At 41.9% G+C, this 18,682-nt stretch overlaps 1 pseudogene; it reads right to left on the reverse strand.

Annotated features, from left to right (window-relative positions):
• Nucleotides 1-11,400: 11,400 nt before the first annotated feature.
• LOC114449895 (maternal embryonic leucine zipper kinase-like) lies at nucleotides 11,401-16,920 on the reverse strand (annotated as a pseudogene).
• Nucleotides 16,921-18,682: the final 1,762 nt, after the last annotated feature.

Below are 18,682 nucleotides of genomic sequence, written 5' to 3' on the forward strand. Positions count from 1 at the left end.
CTTACTGAGACACACAGCTGAGAGTGAAGCTGTAACACACACACATACTGAGCGCTCATATTATGGGTAATGCATGAATGAGAAATGTGGATGAGTGCCAGGGACGTGTGAGCTGAAGCAGCAGCACTGCTGGAAACCTAACCGGTGCTAACGTAAAGCAGTGGTCTGTTGAAGTAGGTTCACTCATGAACTGGATTAGTTGTTTTTTCTGATGTGTACACAGTTTGGTAGAAGATATAGAAACATTGTAACTGCAGTTTTGTAAATTTGAATTTAAACTATAGTTTTGTAATTCCTACGTGACCACGAGATTAAGACTTTAATGACTGACGACATGGACTTAAGTGTGCACAGAGACATGACTGACGATGGGTGGGGTCCGCACAGCCCACTAAAGACGGTAGAAGAACAGCTGACGGTCTTAGGCGACATACTGAACCAGACTTATGACTCTAAGACTGCAGCGGCAGAAGTGATTCTTATGAAGGATGCTGTAGATGAGTTGTTGGTAGAGATAGGACGAGGTGTGAAAGATAGAGGAAGTTTGCAGAAGGAGTTTTGGAGAAAAGAGGGAGAAGCGAGGTAAGACAGAGAGAGGGCCAAGGAAAGTGCAGAGCAGTGTGGTTGGACTAAGAGAGGAAAATTTAGAAAGGAGCAGGAGAAGGCGGAGGAGCGAAGAACTCAGTGGGCAAGATGGGCTTTGGTATGTCAGGGTGTAAATCACCTCATGATAGGAAAGCCCAAAGCAAAGAAAGGGAAAACAGAAAAGAGTAGCGACCCTTCCCCCTACACACAATCTAATATACTGCCCTTTATATCCTTTGCCTAGTGGAGCAGCCTGCCCCACCTTAAAATGGGATCTGAAACAGAGTCCAAGAGAATATATTAATCAAAGTAAAGATGCATGGATTAGATACACAGGTTGTCATCCAGCTAAATCAGGCATTCAGAGGGTGTGGTACAGGACCGCCGTCCTAAACGGGGTCCCAGAGAACGTGAAAAATGCCATGGAAAGTAAACTAGACATGGCAGATTGTGATTCCAATGTATGGGAGAGACATCTAAGATAAGATAAAACTTTATTAATCTGGAAGGGAATTCTTGTGCCAGAGGAATCAAGATACATTAAATGTAGTTAAGTACAGAGTAAGAGTATATAAGTGTCACTATAATCCAAATCAGAGTATAGTACGCAGTATGGGGACAATATATGATACATGGATTTTTAGTGCATCATTTGACTCATGCCCAGGATGCAGCACACACAGAAAGTAAGGATGTACAGGAATTACAGACTCAATTGTTAAAAATGCAACTGGCTGAGGCCAGACAAAAAGCTAATGACAAAAAGAAAGACAAAACTAATAAAGTCACGGTGGCCACTGAGGGCTCTACTACACCACCTGACACACCTTGGGTGCCACAGCTATTTTATCCTAATTATGATCAGCCGCCCACAGGGTCATACAGGGGCAAGGGACCAGGGAGGGGCAGCTGGGGAGGCCGGCGCAGAAGGGGTAGACCGCCTAGGGGACAGCTGAGGGGAGACTTCAGTCGAGACCGCTGCTACTACTGTGAGGAGCTCGGACACTGGACAAAGGACTGTCCATACATTATGGGGCAGTACAGCTGAGAGGGACAGCACAGTCGAGGGCGTACAAAGGGCTTCTTTCCGCCCTGCTGGAGCTCCATGGAAGGGGCAGTTTTCTGTTTCCGGCTGGGAACAGGGAGGGGATAACACCTCCCGACAATGACACTCCCCACAGAGCAGCTCTGATGACATCGTTACGGTAGATCCGATGTTGTCTATGCGAGTAGAAGATGAGACACTGCCTTTTCTGGTAGACACAGGGGCCACCTGTTCTACTCTGATTCATACATCTTCTAAGAAACTGTCAAATGACTCTATCACAGTGATGGGCTTCTCTGGGGAGAAACAGACTCTGCCTATAACCACTCCAATGACTGCTCAGCTGGGACATCAGACTGTGTCACATTGTTTTGTATATTCACCCACAGTGCCTCTGGATATACTGGGAAAAGACTTGCTGATTAAGCTTGGAGCATCTATTTTATGCAGCCCTGACGGGTTGACAGTGACACTGCCGGACGGCACCATGTTCCATTGTAATGCCTCTGACACAGGTGGACAGTATCTTGTGAGACCTGTAGCTGACCCTTGTGCGGACATTTACTGGGGTCTGTTACATGCAGAAACGCCACACGACTCGGGAATCCTCTCTGCCTACCTGCAGTGGAAGCCCTGGATAGCCCAGCTCGAGCCATATGTCACTCCCCCTGACCCCCCTCATGTGACTTTGTTTTATGACAGGCGGCAAACTGATTGGTATCATGATAACTTCACATGCTCCCTAGAGGAGAAAAACTGGTTGATTTTAGTCTGAGATATTTTTGTGACATCTGAGGGCGTAGCAGCTGGTGTGGATTTTACACTAGAACAACAGGCTTGGTATATGATCAGTGACGAAGGGCATTCCCACGTCTCATTAGCTGTACATCCAAAACATCAGGCAAAAGAATTAGGTGGCATGGTTAAACGTGCCATAGCTCAAACAGATTGGCAACCTACACCTATAGCACAAAACATGTACTCATGTTTCAGCTACTAACACTGTTACATTAGCACACGAACAGCTTGCCAGATATCATGGAAGAGAAAAAACAGATCACCCTCTTGCTCAGGCTTTGATTAATGACTTACCGACACATTTATGAGCAGAGGGCCCCACTGATGTAGGCTTAGTGAACTGTGAGCCTGTGACATTCCGGGTTTACACATCTGAACCTTTGTGGATTAGATTTGGCTAATGCTTTCTTTTGTCTTCCTCTGGCTCATGATTGTAGAGATATTTTTTAAACTACGTTGCAAACTACACTGGTCTCATACAGCCACTTAGAGACCTAGTCAGAGAATATGGCATGTGTAATTTAACAGCCCACCTAAATTGGACACAGGAAGCTGAACGCTCTATTATTGAACTGAAACAATCTTTGGCTACAGCAGCAGAACTAGCCACACCAGACTACACTTTACCATTCTATTTAGATGTCTCTGGAACGGATACCTGTGCAAACGGCATCCTGTTCCAGAGAAAAGGGGGAGAGAGAGTAATACTGATGTACATGGAAAAAAGACATCCTCAGGGCACACAACATGCAGCAGGAATAGCTAAGCTAATTCAGAAAACTGAACACATGGTCATGGGACACCAGCTGTATGTACTCACAACACATAGTGTAGTCGCATATGTAAACTCAGAGACATTCACACTCACCCCACTGAGACAAAGGAGAATGAGCAAGATTTTGGAAGCACCAAACGTTACCTTCACACATGATGGTATAAACATGGCAGAGCAGATAGGAGCTGGAGAGTCACACACATGTGTAGAGAGGGTAACCAGAGAAGAAAAAGTCAGAATGGATTTACAGGCCACACCACTAACAGAGGCTAGAAATCTGTTCACAGACGGGTGCTGTTTCAGACATGACACAGAAGGACTCAGAGCGGCATACGCAGTTGTTGAAGACACGCGGGAAGAGATGAGAACGCTAAAAGCAGAAAGACTGGAGGGACAGCAGTCAGCACAGAGAGCAGAGGTGAGAGCAGTGATTGAAGGTGCAAACACAAAACACACCATTTTGTTTAAAAAAAAAACACACACACAAACTACCGAACAAACCAGAGATGACACTAACAAAGAACATTCGATAGAGTCTCAGGCAGTACACCCAGGAACACAAAGGAGAAACTGGTAACAAGTAACAACAACAGACTCACAAAACACTGGGGAGGCACATAAACTAAATCCACCAAGTAAGGGTAGCAAGACACAGGGAACAATGAGGCAGGGCAACCAATCGCAGATAGTGAAATGACAGGAGGCATAAGAAAAGATGACTACCAAAATAAAAGCGCAAATGCAAAGAACACATGGAATCTGATGTCGACCCAAAACAGGAAGTTAAGCAAGGTATTTCAAAATAAAACCAGGAACAAGAAATGAGGAAACACTTCAACAAAATTATCTCTTTTGCAGATTATTAACATTTTTTTCTGCTATGATAAGGGTCAAGATCATTATGACACCTTAATGGTGCCTGCACCCACGTCACACATGTCTATCTAGCAGGAGGTTGTTCTCTCTATATGGAGGAAGAAGTATCTCCAACTCTGATATGGGAGGACCTATCAGAACACATGTTTGCTGGGACATAGCCAGACCAATCAAGACATTTCCACTCTATGCCTTCTGTCTCTATGACAGCCGTCGCCACCTGTCACTCCCCATTGCACAAGTGTTTGAGGCAGAGGCCTCAGCTGTTGGACTCACTTCTCATCTCATTCCATCTATTAAAGCCTCCTGTTCTCACCTGATGCCCCGCTGAAAGACGCCGAAGGACTGATCGCAATTACTCTTCAGTCTGCCAGGCCTGTCAAAGGCAACAGCCACAACTCCTCACCCAGTCACCATCACTCACATTCAAGCACACACAAACAATGCCTTACGTGCAAAGGTGCACATGTTCACACACACACAAGCACATGTTTGGCCTAGCACAGTGACAGTAATGTCAGTAATGTTGCTATGACAACTCAAAAAAGATCTTCCAGAACATACAAATACAAAAAAATAAATCAAATAAAAATACATAGAAAATACACAAATGTCACATAGATTTGATTTAAAGAACATGAATAATAGTGAGCTCTGTTTTGGCTCTAAATAAATGAATCCATTGCCATTTATTTTTATCTTAAAAACTTTACTTAAGTTAACTTTAGGATTTTAGTTGCATATTTATACAAGGTGTTATGGTGTTTGAGCTAACTGTGAGGGAAAAGGGCGATAACCATCCAGATTTTCAGTTAGTGAACAAGGTCTGTGTCAGGGTGTGTAGATGGAGAGGACTTAGGTGCAGGCAGACAGGTACGGTTCCCAAAAGGTTTATTCCAAAATGCGTAAAACACAAAAAACTGCTATAATCCAAAAAAAAAAAAAGACACATTAGGGTAGGACAGGTAATCTCAAAGGAAGTAAAACACACAGGAATACAGGAGAGAACATGGATTTTCAAAATAAAACGGGAAACAAAAGACAATTATAAACACACAAATCACAGAATCATAACAGTTTAACCCAAACGCAGACCACAGCCAGAACTGGATAACCAGGCTACACAGCGGAGAGGGTAATGAAACATAGCTTGTACCTATAAGTGTGGAGCAGCCAATCACAGAAAAGGGGGAAAATTGGTGATATATAGGGAAACTAGAGTAGCAAAATAAAACAGTAAGTGGAAGACAGTTATGATGATAATTGATGTAACCATTTTAATTAAATAATAGATCATAAAACTATCAAAATAGGAGAAACGAGAGCTCAGCAGAAGACAGTTTGAAATGGAATAGATCATTTAAAAAAAGCTGTAAAAAATGCATGTAGGGAATAAGCACAGCATTGCTAAGCGACGGGTCCAGCCGTCTTCACCACATGTCATGTGTCCTTTCCTGTCAATCACGTATTGATCGTTCAACATTTTCAAAGAGGCCTGGAGATGTCTGCTTCTCTGCCATCATTATGAACTTGCTTTTATGGCTGTCATTACATCAATGTGGAGACTGGTACTTACAAGAGACAATTCAATTCTCTCTAGGCCCTTTCATGCAAGCTAAGTCCACTAAAAAACAGGTGCCATATCGCAGGCTAGCAGCTGAGAGATAACACTGGAAAATATAAACTTAAAGTGGCTGCATTCAGAAACCTTTTTATTAGAGTCAAAACAGAGGGTCAGGCAATGGATGGAATCCTTGAGAGATGGTGAGCCTACCCCAGCTAGCAGGTAAGAGGCGGGGTACACCCTGGACAGGTCACCAGTCCATCACAGGACAACACAGAGACGAACAACCATTCACACTCACACCTACAGGCAATTCAGAGTTTTGAAGTGGACTGTAAAAAACCTATGCTAATATCATGATATCAATTGATACCAAAGATGGTTTAGGACACTTCAATGCTAGAGGTTGGCATGGATGAAATTAAACTGTAAAAGACAATTTGCTAACTGTAAAATTGATTGATATCTAGAACATCTTAATGCTACAAGTTAGCAAGCTAGCTTAAGTTACTCATAAGAGAAGTTAAAGGTTGTGTGTTTTAACCATTGACAGTAAAAACTATGGACAGAGCCTCCGTGACGTCACCCGTTTGTTTCTGAAGAGCCGTTTTGAGGCTCAGTGGGAGGTTCCGGGACGTGATGACCGCCGCCATGTTGGCAGCGTCACGTCAACTAAAACTCCGAATATGGACAAAGAGGGGGAGCACGAGCGGGGTTTAGGGGGGCGGGCGATCGTGGAAGAAGGAAACTCACGCTGTGATACGTCAACTGTCTGTCACTCAAGCGGCAACGCCCATAATTAGGCGTAATTTTAAGTCCGAATACAATTGAAACGAGTGAGTTGTAAAAAAATTCACCCCCCCTACAATTGACACTAGAAGAGAACCTATCATCTGAGACCACAGCGATTTTTTGTACCAGGCCGTAAACATGTTCTTTTCTGCTGTGAAATCGGCCATTTTAACATGGGAGTCTATGGGAAATTACTCGCTTTTGGAGCCAACCCCCAGCTGTTGCAGCGTGAATTACAAGTTTTGACACTTCCGCATGGGCTTCAAGTTTGAGCCCCGAAGGTTGCCGCTTGGTTTTAACTCTAAACATGTGTTTAAAGTTAAAACATACGTTTTAGCTAGTATTAAAAGCACACTGTAAAAAAAAACTATGCTAACATCGTGATATGGATGATACCCAAGATGGTTTTTAGGACATGGTAGAAATTGGCATGGAGGATAATAAATTAAATAAAATCACAAAAGGCACAGTAGAGATTTAATTGCATGTCAAGATGCTGACAAAGACTAATATCAAAAATGGTTGAGAACATTTGTTCTATAAAGTTGTTTTTACATTTCTCTCTCTCTCTCTCTCTCTCTCTCTCTCCTGATCACACATGACTCCTTGACTACCCTCATGTAGCTTAGTGAAGATGTTGCAGGAATATTACTAGCATCATATCATGTATATAAATGTGTCTCTTCTAGGTCAATGGGTCCTTGATTAGCTTGACTGATTGTATGTGATGGTGGGGTGATGAGATTTTGAGTGAGACTGAATTGAATTGACATCTTTGTGGATGAAGGTGGTGTTTGTTGGCAACCTCCAAGGAAAAGGTCCATGTGAGTCTTGTGTCAGTGAGTCTTTTCACTGTGTTTCCTATGTTCAAACATATATAATAGATGAAGTGAAGCTGAATGCTAAAGATAGGATAAACTTTAATATTCTAAGCTTTAAAAATGTGCAGAACATCACTTGATTTATGTGTTGGGTCAGTAACTTGGCATATGTTCTGAATCTGTGTTGAAATATTTGTGTTGTGTGTTGGTAAGAAAAAGTCGGGAAACCGCAAGCAAATGTATGCAAATGTAACACACACAAAAAGAAGTCTGTGTGGGCAAATAGCCTCTTCATCCCTGCTTATGCACACAACCTGTTCCAGCTGTAAATATAATCTAGCAAGCTACACCCTGTGCCCTACAGTCCCTTTATAATTGGAGCGATGGGAGATACTAGAATAGAAAAAGCATCTGCGTTCCCAGTCTGCCTTACCGGTGTGAAATTTTTGTGCATTATGCTAAATTTGCATGGTCTCCTGTACGAAAACAATAGCTGCACTATGGGTGAGGATACACTTTTTAGCAGATGTCTTCAGCAGGCCCAGCCCACCCCACCAGCCCACCCCCCACCTCGTTTTCATGGTTATTGAATCTACCGTCTTTGCCATTTTGATTCAATTATCCTCATCTGCCCTACTACAGGTTCCCGTTTCTATATATAAAACAACACATACTTCTTGTCTCTTCCACTTTGACACTAGCCAGACTGACAATTCTTGCTTGAAATATTTTATTTTCTCTCTTTAAAATTCATATTGCATGACCGGAATAAATGGATCTATACGAGGTGCCAATAAGTAGTAAAAATACTAGGAAGTATCCAGAAGATTGAGCTTTTGTTTCAATTCTATTTCATAGCATCTTTAACTGACTCCTGCAGATGGATGGCAGGTAAAGGAGAAGAAGAAGGGTTGGGGGTTGGGGGGGGGGCATGAAGGAGAGAGAGAGCGAGGAGAGGAATAAACATGCAGCATGCATCATACATGGCAGGTCACAGCATATTGCTGCTATTAGGAAAGCTAAAAGTGGATCAGACGACCGGCCTGTAGGGTCAACGTGCGAGCAGTAGCCACAGAGACCTGCAGAAAGGTACAGAGAGAGATGTCATGAAATACTGGATACAGGATAATACACAGGAAGTCAGCCAGATGAGAAGGCTGCAGGAAGTCATCTTAAAATGCTCCTCCCCTGCCTTTCAACAATAAGACAAATGCACAGATCCTCTGAGGGGCCCCTACTGAACATGTAAGGGTGGTCTGACATTGATAATGTTTATGAGGTGACTAAACACAGAATGTCACATCACTTAAAGAGGGAACACCTTGAACTAAATCAGAAATTGTTCTCAGGAAAAAATAACCTGCTAATCAAGTGTTGTTCTGCATTTTAATTTTGTCCTGGGGTGTTTTTCCTGTCTGCTCTTGATTTGATTTTTGTTTTTTTTTTTTTTGCACCATGCTAATCTGCACTGCTTTTTTATTTATCTTATTACTCTTTCTCTTAATTTCATCATGAGCACAACGTTAATCGAATTTAAAACATATATATGGCAATGTTTTTTTCTCTTACACATCATACAACTAAGACTTTAATAATCCTAGTCCTGTGTGTGAATATTTAGTGCCCCCTTGTGGTCGCATCTATGTACTGCATGCTGAAATAAGTTGTTTTGGTTGGGACATCACCACGGCAGTGCAAGCTTTTAAAGTAAAAGGTGATAGATAAACTCACTTAACTATGGTCAAACCAACAGCGACATGGATGAGGATATGTTTTGAAATCACAAAACCTGGAGCGAGACCTAGTTTGTGAGACAAGTGGGCCTATTCTGGAAAACAGCCCAGGGATGGGAGATAGATGGAGCAGATTGATGATGGTAAAGAACTTCTAGGGGTCCATGTTGGAGGCTGGTGGCAAAGGCCAATGAAGACAGAGGTCCCCTGGATGGAGGTCGGGCTTGAGGTTGGGCCGATAGATAGATTAAAAGCAGTGATTGAAACCTACAGGAAGGGCACCAGGCAATGGAGCTAGCTGTGGAGCAGAGAAGTCTGCAGAGTCCTAGACCTAACCCTCCATTTGCCCCGTGCAGGGTCACAGGATAACTAGAGCCTATCCTACCAATCAACGATCTGTTCATAGACTAACCTTCGGTTAATCAACCTGGACAATTAACATGGACGTCTTGTATATGTTGAAGAAAGCTGGAGTCCCTGGAGAACACAACCGAACTTGTTACTCAAACAGGAGAACATGGTACATTGATTGTGGGCTATTTTCTTTGGCCCAGATATCCTCTAGTCTATTTTTAGCAGTGTGATCATGTCAAAATAAATGACAGTTTGAACATAACATTGGAAGGAATATGCCACCCAGTGCAACAGCGTGACTCAGTCATGTAGCTCTATAGGGGCATATTCATCCAATCTTTTGAAAAAAAAAATATAATCAAATAAATAATCACATTTTTGTATTTTTAGAATTTTAAAACCCACTGCTAACTCACAATGGCATCTCTTCTCATGTCTTTGGTTAACATTCCAGCTGCTTTTGACTCTTAAAATGTTAAAACAAGAACAATCTTGACAGCTGTCAAATTCCATTTCTAGAAATGTCATTCCTGTCCACTGCGCTGATAAACAAAGATTATTTGTTGGCTTCCAGGGCATCCTAGTGCTGCGTTTGTGTCGGGCAACGAAGAATATACCAGCAGTCCTGTAGTGACGGGTCCTGCCCCACCTCTTTTTGTCACTTGTCATCCATCTCTGTCCGCTTTCCACATCATTGAAAACCACCCAACAAGAGTACCGGTAGTCTAACTGCTGGAAAAGGATTCACAATAATGTGCACTATGACTTTTACACTGCACAAATTCAATGTAGGGACCAATGCCACTGCCCTAAGGTCAATGGAGCATCGTCCAAGTAAATGTCATCTGCATTACTATTTGATTTGGTAATAACCAGAAAACAACCCTCCTTCCTGAAACAGTATACACATATTTTTACAACAGTGAGGCCAGTTGCTTTCTGGCTGCTCAGCACGGTCCAGTCAGATGACCGTGTTAGGTTTTTTGGCTGCAGATGGTGAGGTGACAGCCAGCATGGATTGTTCTCACTGGACTGAGAAATGTCAGACCTCATATCTGCTTCAGCCAAAAACACTTTGAGCTAATTGACATGTTAATTCTGATGTCAACAGAGTATGTTTTAAAACAGAGCTGACTTAATGAGGGAGCGATCGCTCAGTAGGAACTGCAGGGGTATGTAGCATTTCCACCTTTTCTATGTGGGGAAAAACGACAACAGCAGACGGAGCACAACCATTGTGTCACGTCAATTTGTTGTTACTGACTCAGCATCAATTTTCAGACATAGAGCAGCTTCTAAAGAGCAACACATTTTGCTGCTCTGTTACGTCACTGAAGTTACATGACAAGTTAAATCTATAGCAAAACTAAGTTATTGTTATGTGAGGGTTCAGGTAAGGAGCCAGATGCAGGTTCACTAAGAAGAGTCTTTATTACAAAACAAAAGGAATAACTAAAAACTTCCACGGAGAACAGAGCCTTTGGCTGGACACTATAGGGGCCGTAGGCAAGAGGGTACCACTGGGGCCCTACGGGCTACTAGATTCTATAGAAATGCCACCCCAAACACAAAGACATGTACAGTTATGATCATATAATCAACCATTTTATTTAAATAATGTGCTAACACACATATGAAAATATTATATTAAGGAAATTAAGGAAAACTTTGTACAACACTATTATAATATATTATAGAACTATGTACTCTCTGTACAACACAATCAAAGATATGACAACCAGTATTGTGATTAATGTTTGTCCACCAGGTCAGGTGCAGGTGCTCATCAGAACTAGGAAGAGCAGAAGTTCGAACAAAGTTTGAATTTTTCAATATGTTAAAGCATTAAAAGTAGTTTCAGAATGAACATAATAGTAAACATTAGTGTGGTTCATACTGGTGATTCATGTGTTTGCTGTCTTCTTCGTAGTTTTGCGTCTCTCTCTCTCTCTCTCTCTCTCTCTCTCTCTCTCTCTCTCTCTCAGCTTAATACCAAATGTAATCAGCACAACATACCACAGTATTCTAGTCTATGTTTTAAAAAAAAAGACAGCTCCCTGCATCAGTCATTCTTTTCTGACAAGAAACGTCATGTTGCTGACAATTATGCTAAAGTTGACTTAAAACCAGCAGTGCTACTGTCAGGAAAGTGCATCATTCAGATACTGGATGCAGAGAGAATGTCTTCCACCAGGTGTTTGTAGACCCAGGCGTCTCCCTTCAGCCTCTGGCGGCGCACTCCGATGACCTCTGGCCTCTGCAGCATGCACACCTCTAGCTCAAACGCCATGGTCACCTTTCCAAAGTCACTGCAGGTCTGACACTTGAGAGTGTACCTGAATGATGGGTGAAGTAAATAATGGTAAAATGACTGAATTTGATAGGAGGAGCAGCATTATGAAAAAAAGGCAGGGAGGCAGCATGTCTTTCTAACCCCTTCTGCTGGAAATCGATGTTTTTCTCCGGCAGGATGGACAGGATCTGGTTGAGCACCTGGTCTGGATTGGTCTGACTGGTCAGAGTCACGTTGTATTGATCCTGGAAGGAGACAGCCATTCATCAACAAAAGTTTATCATTGTAGCTTTTCTATGAACATGGTTTATTGAAGTAAGAAAAATGAAGAAATTATGGTGAGGTCTGTTGTTTCACCATGCTTATACCTTGATTTTGCGGGGCCGTGCTGATGGGCTCGTCTCTTACTCGGGGTGAGCATAGTGATCACCTTATCTAGGCCTCTCTGCAGGGAACCAAACACTTTCCCTGCTCTCTTCTTCTTCCCACTGTCTGTGACGGCCATGTCCAGAGAACAAGGCCTGGAAAGCAAACAGTTTAGCTTAACTTCTGTCACCTGTGACTCACATGTTCTTGTTTTTTTTCCCCCATTTCGGTCTGATTGGCCGACCAAAGACGTGTAAGGACATCGTCCCTTCACTCATCTTGTAGAGCACTCACCTTCGCTCTGGACTAAAGGCCAGTATTTCAAGGTTTGCAGCATCTTTGTTCTCTGCTGCCCTCTTCTTATTCAGCTCCTTAGTTGCACTATCACCACCTACATTTACACATCAAAAAAGTAAAGAATCTAGTTAGCCATTTTCCAATATAAAGGAAGCTGTGACTGCTGCTTTTCTGGTCTCATAAATTTATCATTTCAGCCTTCTGGCACTGTTTTTCTTTTTTTGACACAAGAGTCAATAGTTCTATATTAATAGTACCAGCATTATTATTATTTGGTGTGGTTCAACTACTAACATACAAAAATGATTGAGTCATTAGGAAACTTTTAGTGTTGAAAAAAAACAGATATTATGGAGTGAATGTTTCATCCCAGTTTTAAGTAATTTAAGAACAGCTGTTATGCATATGACTGGCTGTTTTTGGCATTAGAGTTGTAAACACAAAAGGCAAAATGAGTCTCACACACTCGCTCTCTCTCTCTCTCACACACACACACACACAACAGAGAGATAGGTTTTAGTGGCAAGAGAACACATGTCACTACCAGAAGACAATTTACTTGCAAATGTGTGGCATGTGGATGTGGCACTTGTGATTATGAGAGCTGCATGAGACTGTGAGTGTGGGATAGATAAAGGAAAGAGGGGGGGGGGGGTGGAGAGGGGCAGTTGGTTAATGCAAATCTAATCTAATAGGGACGGTACTTCAAGCCCTTGTTTGGAACAACAAACAATTACAGTATTCAAATAAACTGTACTAGTCCTGAAGCTCTGCATTATCTGTAACCAGGAAATTATTCCTACCTTTGGGTGTGACCGCTGTGGGTTTGGTTCCATTTTGATTTTCTTGGATAGCAGTATTCTCCTTGTTTTCACTGGTTCGTTCTTGGTCCCTCTCCTTCTTCTCCTGGCGGTGTGGTGTCGTTTTCCGCCCCCTCTCTGGGGTTGGGCTGTAAGCACACCTTTTTTCCACTGATGGAGATGCCAGCCTCTTTAGGAATCCAACATGAGAAAAGTGGTATGAGTACATTACTCTTGACAGAATCATGCTGAATGTGTGGTCTGTCTGAACAGCACATCAGCTGGACACCAAATTCATTCTCTCTACAACATTTAGTCACTGTATGGGGAATGACTGTCATCTTTAAAGACAGGTAAATGGTTATAGACCAAGAGAAGCTGTCTTGCAGAAGCATTAGCCAAGGTTTACCATGGCAGCTCCCTCCCCTTTTGCCTTTGCTTGTGAACAATCAAATACCACAAAATAAGGGTCTTCTTAGCAGCATCATAGCATAATGTTAGAATACCAAAGAGACTGTCTGACAATCAGGTCTCCCAACCACCCTTCCTCCTTCTGCTTCCTGCTTTTGTTTCAACTTTCACATACCATGTCTTTGTTTGTTCTTTCATCTGGATGACCTCTGACCCCCTGGGGTGTATGCTGTGAGATGTGATCATCAATGTAATCTGAGCAAAAGTCCATAGAATCCACAATTACAGCATCTTCATCCTCGCTGAACTGAAATGCGTCTCTTGTCTGAAAATGAACACAAGAAAAAAGGTCCACAACAACATTTAGGTGCAGAGAATCAGTACAAGAAGAACATCCACCTGGCAGTAGCCCTAAATATGTGGAGTATATTGGAGTGGTCCAGAGTCTGACCTGTAGTCCCTGGTGCAGCGGAGAGCAGGAGGAATCATAGACAGCTGGTTGAGGACACAGGCGGACAGGCTTTCCCCTCTGCTTCTTTGACAGCAGCAGCAGGTAGGTGGCTGTGGTGTGGTCATAACGCCACTGTGGGAGGGGAGATGTTTTAAAATCCATCAGAAACCATGCAAAAAATGCACACAGATCTCTTAAACAGATTTTACAGTGTAGTGAATTCACACACCTCCCTCACAAGCGCTGTGGTGCTCTCTCTCGATCGCTTCATGTTCACTGCCATCTCAGTGATACAGTCTTCATCTATGTGACCAAGCTACAAAAAAAAAGACCAGGACTATCCATTAAAGACCCAAGAGGGACACTTCTAGTTTTATGTCAACACACGAAAACAACAATTTCCAACAAATAATATTGTTGAGTATATAATACAAGGATGTTATTGTTTCAGTAAAAAACCTCGAAATCGACGAATCTTTGATTTGAAACCAAAAGAAACAAGCTACCAAAGAGAACACATATCGAAAGCAAAAGCTGTTTAAGTGTTTGTAATTGTGTGGTTTAAATGTTTGCTAATGCATGCTGTTATAGATGATCCTCTTGTGTCTTTACCAGCTGCCTGCTGTACCATTCCACAGGGCTGTTGTGGTCTTTCATCACCCAGGGATGATCCAGTAGCTGTCTAACAGTCACACGACGCTTGGGGTCCACCTACAGGACACACACAGACACTGCAATTCAACATGTACACTGTGTCTAAAACTATAATACAAGAACAGTTCAGAAACTGATTATTTATGTGAGATAGATATTAATATTGTAAATTCCCAAAACAGACTACTGTGCTTTACTACAGATAAAGATATTAAGTGTACATTGTAAAAGAGGATGGCTCTGTTTCTTTGAAGAAGGACCTTTTTTCCTTGATGTCAGATAGGGTTTTCCTACAGGGAACTGACACCACACTGAATCAAACCGTCAAACTCCATTGACAAAAATAGTTTAGTTAACAGATCTGAATTCCCCCAATGTTAGTTGCCTACAGTAAACAAGCACTTCCTGTGTTCTGCAAGGTGAAATGGACACATCAATAAATGGCAAGTTGGGCAATGATAATATCCCCATTATAGCAATCAATTAGTGAGTGACAGAGATTTTTTTTCCACTGGACCTTTTTTCAGTTGGCTATTTTCTATATTTTATGTTCTTTCAACATCTGTAGATGATGCATGTAGGAATATGGACAAGAACCCCATTCTACCTTGCTTGTGTCAAAAAAGGATAAGGTCAAGATAAAACACAAATAAAACAGCAAACAAACTGACTGAAATGTACCTGCATCATCTGGTTGAGGAGAAGGACGCTCCCTGGAGAGAGCCAGTGTGGGTTGTCATATTTCCCCCTCTGAAAAAAAATATCCACGTCACAAACACTTCAGGAAAAACAAACAATATTCCGGCACTAGCTTAGACTGTAAGACAAAACAACGACTGTCGGTCATGGCCACAAATTATTTAGCAGCACCTCCATAACTTCAACCAATATGCTGGACACACAGCAGAGCTCTTACTGTAATCTTCCTGTAGAGGACTACACAGTTATCATCGTCAAAGGGCAGGTCTCCACAGAGCAGAGAGAACAGCAGCACTCCCATACTCCATACATCAGCCTGGAGGTTACACATTACACAGCAGTATTTCAGCTTCAAGCTCAGTTGTACCGAGTCATGCACCAGTGAATAAGATCAAGAAACCAAGAAGAGGCAGACGCAGCAGAGCAGGCAGGTAATAATTGATCTTTTTTAGTGGAGATCCTGAATGTAAACACAAAGGTTTCTACATGTTAACATTCAACAGTATGCATGTCCTACCTCTGAACCAATATAAGCTCTGTCCTGGATGAGCTCAGGTGCAACGTATGCGGGGGTCCCACAACATGTCATCAGCTCATAACCCAAACCTCCCTGAGAAAGAGGAAACGTGATATGTAGACCAGTATGTGACAGTTTTACCTTAAAGATCAGACTTTTTCATCTGATGATGTACCTTAGGTTTGGCACACAAGCCGAAGTCAATGAGCTTCAAGTTATGATCCTCATCAATCAATATGTTTTCCTAAGATTCAGAGACACAAACATTAGAATCAAGTGTAGTCAAACCCAGACAAACATTTTGTGGTATCTGGCTGTATGATGAGGACTTTTACTGGTTTTAGGTCTCTGTGTGCGTATCCTTGGCTGTGTACGTAGGCCATGGCAGACACAATCTGTCTGAAAAACACCCTGGTGTCCTCTTCCGACAGACGGTCCTTTGCTATGATATAGTCAAACAAATCTCCACCTGGGCAGTGCTACAAAGAAGGCAAATATATGAACATAAGATTGTTTTATTCAGAGTCACACATCATCTCTGTCTGTTCGACCTTTACCTCCAGCACCATGAATATCTGGGTGGAGGTCTCTATGACCTGGTACAGCCGACAGATGTGCTGATGACTCAGGTTCTTCATGGCTTCAATCTCCAGCTTCACACGAGGCAAGTCATCCTGTAGAGTTAGAAAGTGAAGGTGCTTTCAACATCGGTTAAATGTGATGTAAACACAGCCGTGTTTATTTTTTTGTTTTGTACATTTTCAAATGGTCCTGCAGCTTGAGGTCATGGTTTGTGTAAGTTTTGTGTTGTACACTTCAGTCAGACTCACCCCGAGATCTTTTTTATTAATGATTTTAATGGCAACCTTCTCTCCTGTCAAGATGTGACGACCCAACTTGACTTTAGCAAAGCCTCCTAAATAAAACACAGCGTCCTTTAACACACAATAGAAATGACACGAAACGACACAAACTGCATTTAGTCCTGAAATTACCCGAGCCGATGGTCTCATAAACCTTGTAATATTTGTAGAGCTCTTCGGCTCGGAACTCCGTCGTCCTTTCCACGGGCATGCTTCCTGCTCCAGCTACACGATAAACCTCCTTCATACGAGATAAAAACAAGGTTTGAAATTACCAACAGGCTTACAAGAACACTGAAATTTGCAGCATTAACATCGCTAATACATTTTAACACTGTAATCTTTATGATAGAGAGTTTAAATACACTCTCTGATAGTTAAGCTATAATTAGTTTGGTTGCCCAGCAACCAAACCAGGCAATCAAACTCTTGTTCTTCTACGTCTTTATTAGTTTGATTGCCGTTGCTAGGCAATCAAACTCTTGTTCTTCTACGTCTTTATTAGTTTGATTGCCGTTGCTAGGCAATCAAACTCTTGTTCTTCTACGTCTTTATTATTATTAGTTTGATTGCCATGGCAATCAAACTCTTGTTCTTCTACGTCTTTATTAGTTTGATTGCCGTTGCTAGGCAATCAAACTCTTGTTATTCTACGTCTTTATTATTAGTTTGATTGCCATGGCAATCAACCTAGTGACTTCATACTGTTCTTGTCTTCAGCTGTTTCTCTTTCATATCTTCATAATATTAAAACATTTTCTACTTTTCCAGATAAGAGCTTCATCTTTCTAAATTCTTAACTGTGTTTCAGCAAATTAAGTTCAGATTGCAGATTCTCCAGCAATTCAGAGCAATCACTCACATCAGCGTTCAAAGCAATGCTTCAGCTGCGGCAATCAAACTTGCATTTTCTTCAGGAAATGCTTTTCTAGTTCATATTTATTTCTCTAAAAGAAGTTTGGACATTAGGAGGGTTAGAGATGAGAAGAGCTTGTTACTTACTGCAGTGAAGGATGATGAGGTGAAAGGATCCATCTCTTGCAGGAAAATGCAAATTCTTTACAAGAAGAAACAACGGTGAGTACTCAGGTTGGTGAGTTGTGTCCCAAAAGACTGAAGCTTTGTTGATACGTCTCTATGGTGAAATCAACATTCTATCTATATATCTCTATACCAAAACGTCATCATGATAACGTCATAGCAACATTTAAAAACAAATGTTTGTTTTTCAATTTTCATATGAAACATTGTGTGTTTTATTCAGATATGAAAAAGCCTGCAAATCATTTCCAAACTTTCCAACAGGTTTCAGTAGCTTGAATCAGTTACCACACTATCTTAATATATACTAGAATGCTTTGAATGCTGATGTGAAGGATTGCTCTGAATTGCTGGAGAATCAGAGCAATTCAGAGCTTTGTATGCCTCTGTGTGTCAGCCTGTCACCATGGTAACAGCAGAGGAGGCCTCAAAAACCACTCCAACTTTAAGAGCCTGGCATGCGGAAATGATTCGGAATTAGAAAATTCTGAATACAAGTTTGATAGAGCAGCATCTAATGAGCGTTTTAAGACTAAATGGAGTCTGTAGCTTGAAATTTGTAGGAGATACATTTGGCAGATGACCCTCGTTGAAGGGCTCTCTCATAGACTCCCATGTTAAAAATGACACCGAAATTCCTTAACCCGATGGGCCCGCCGAAGGGCCGAAAACGTACAGGCACTATTACTTCAAATTCTGATCAAATTCTGCCACGGTTGCGGCCATGTTTGTAGTCCAATGAAAGAGGACAAGCTACTGAATCGAATGGTACAAAAAAATCTAATGGACTACAATACCCAGCTGACGTAAAATCCCTGTGTAAAGACTAGACGCAACAACACTAACGCTAGCTAACTACGCGTATGTGTTTGTGGAGGTTGTAGTTGCTTTAGTGTGCTTCAGTGACTTTCGGTGACTTTCAGTGAGTTTCAGTAAGTGTCAGAGGG

This window comes from Parambassis ranga, chromosome 17 (assembly GCF_900634625.1).
Source record: "Parambassis ranga chromosome 17, fParRan2.1, whole genome shotgun sequence".
Lineage (NCBI taxonomy): Eukaryota > Metazoa > Chordata > Actinopteri > Ambassidae > Parambassis > Parambassis ranga.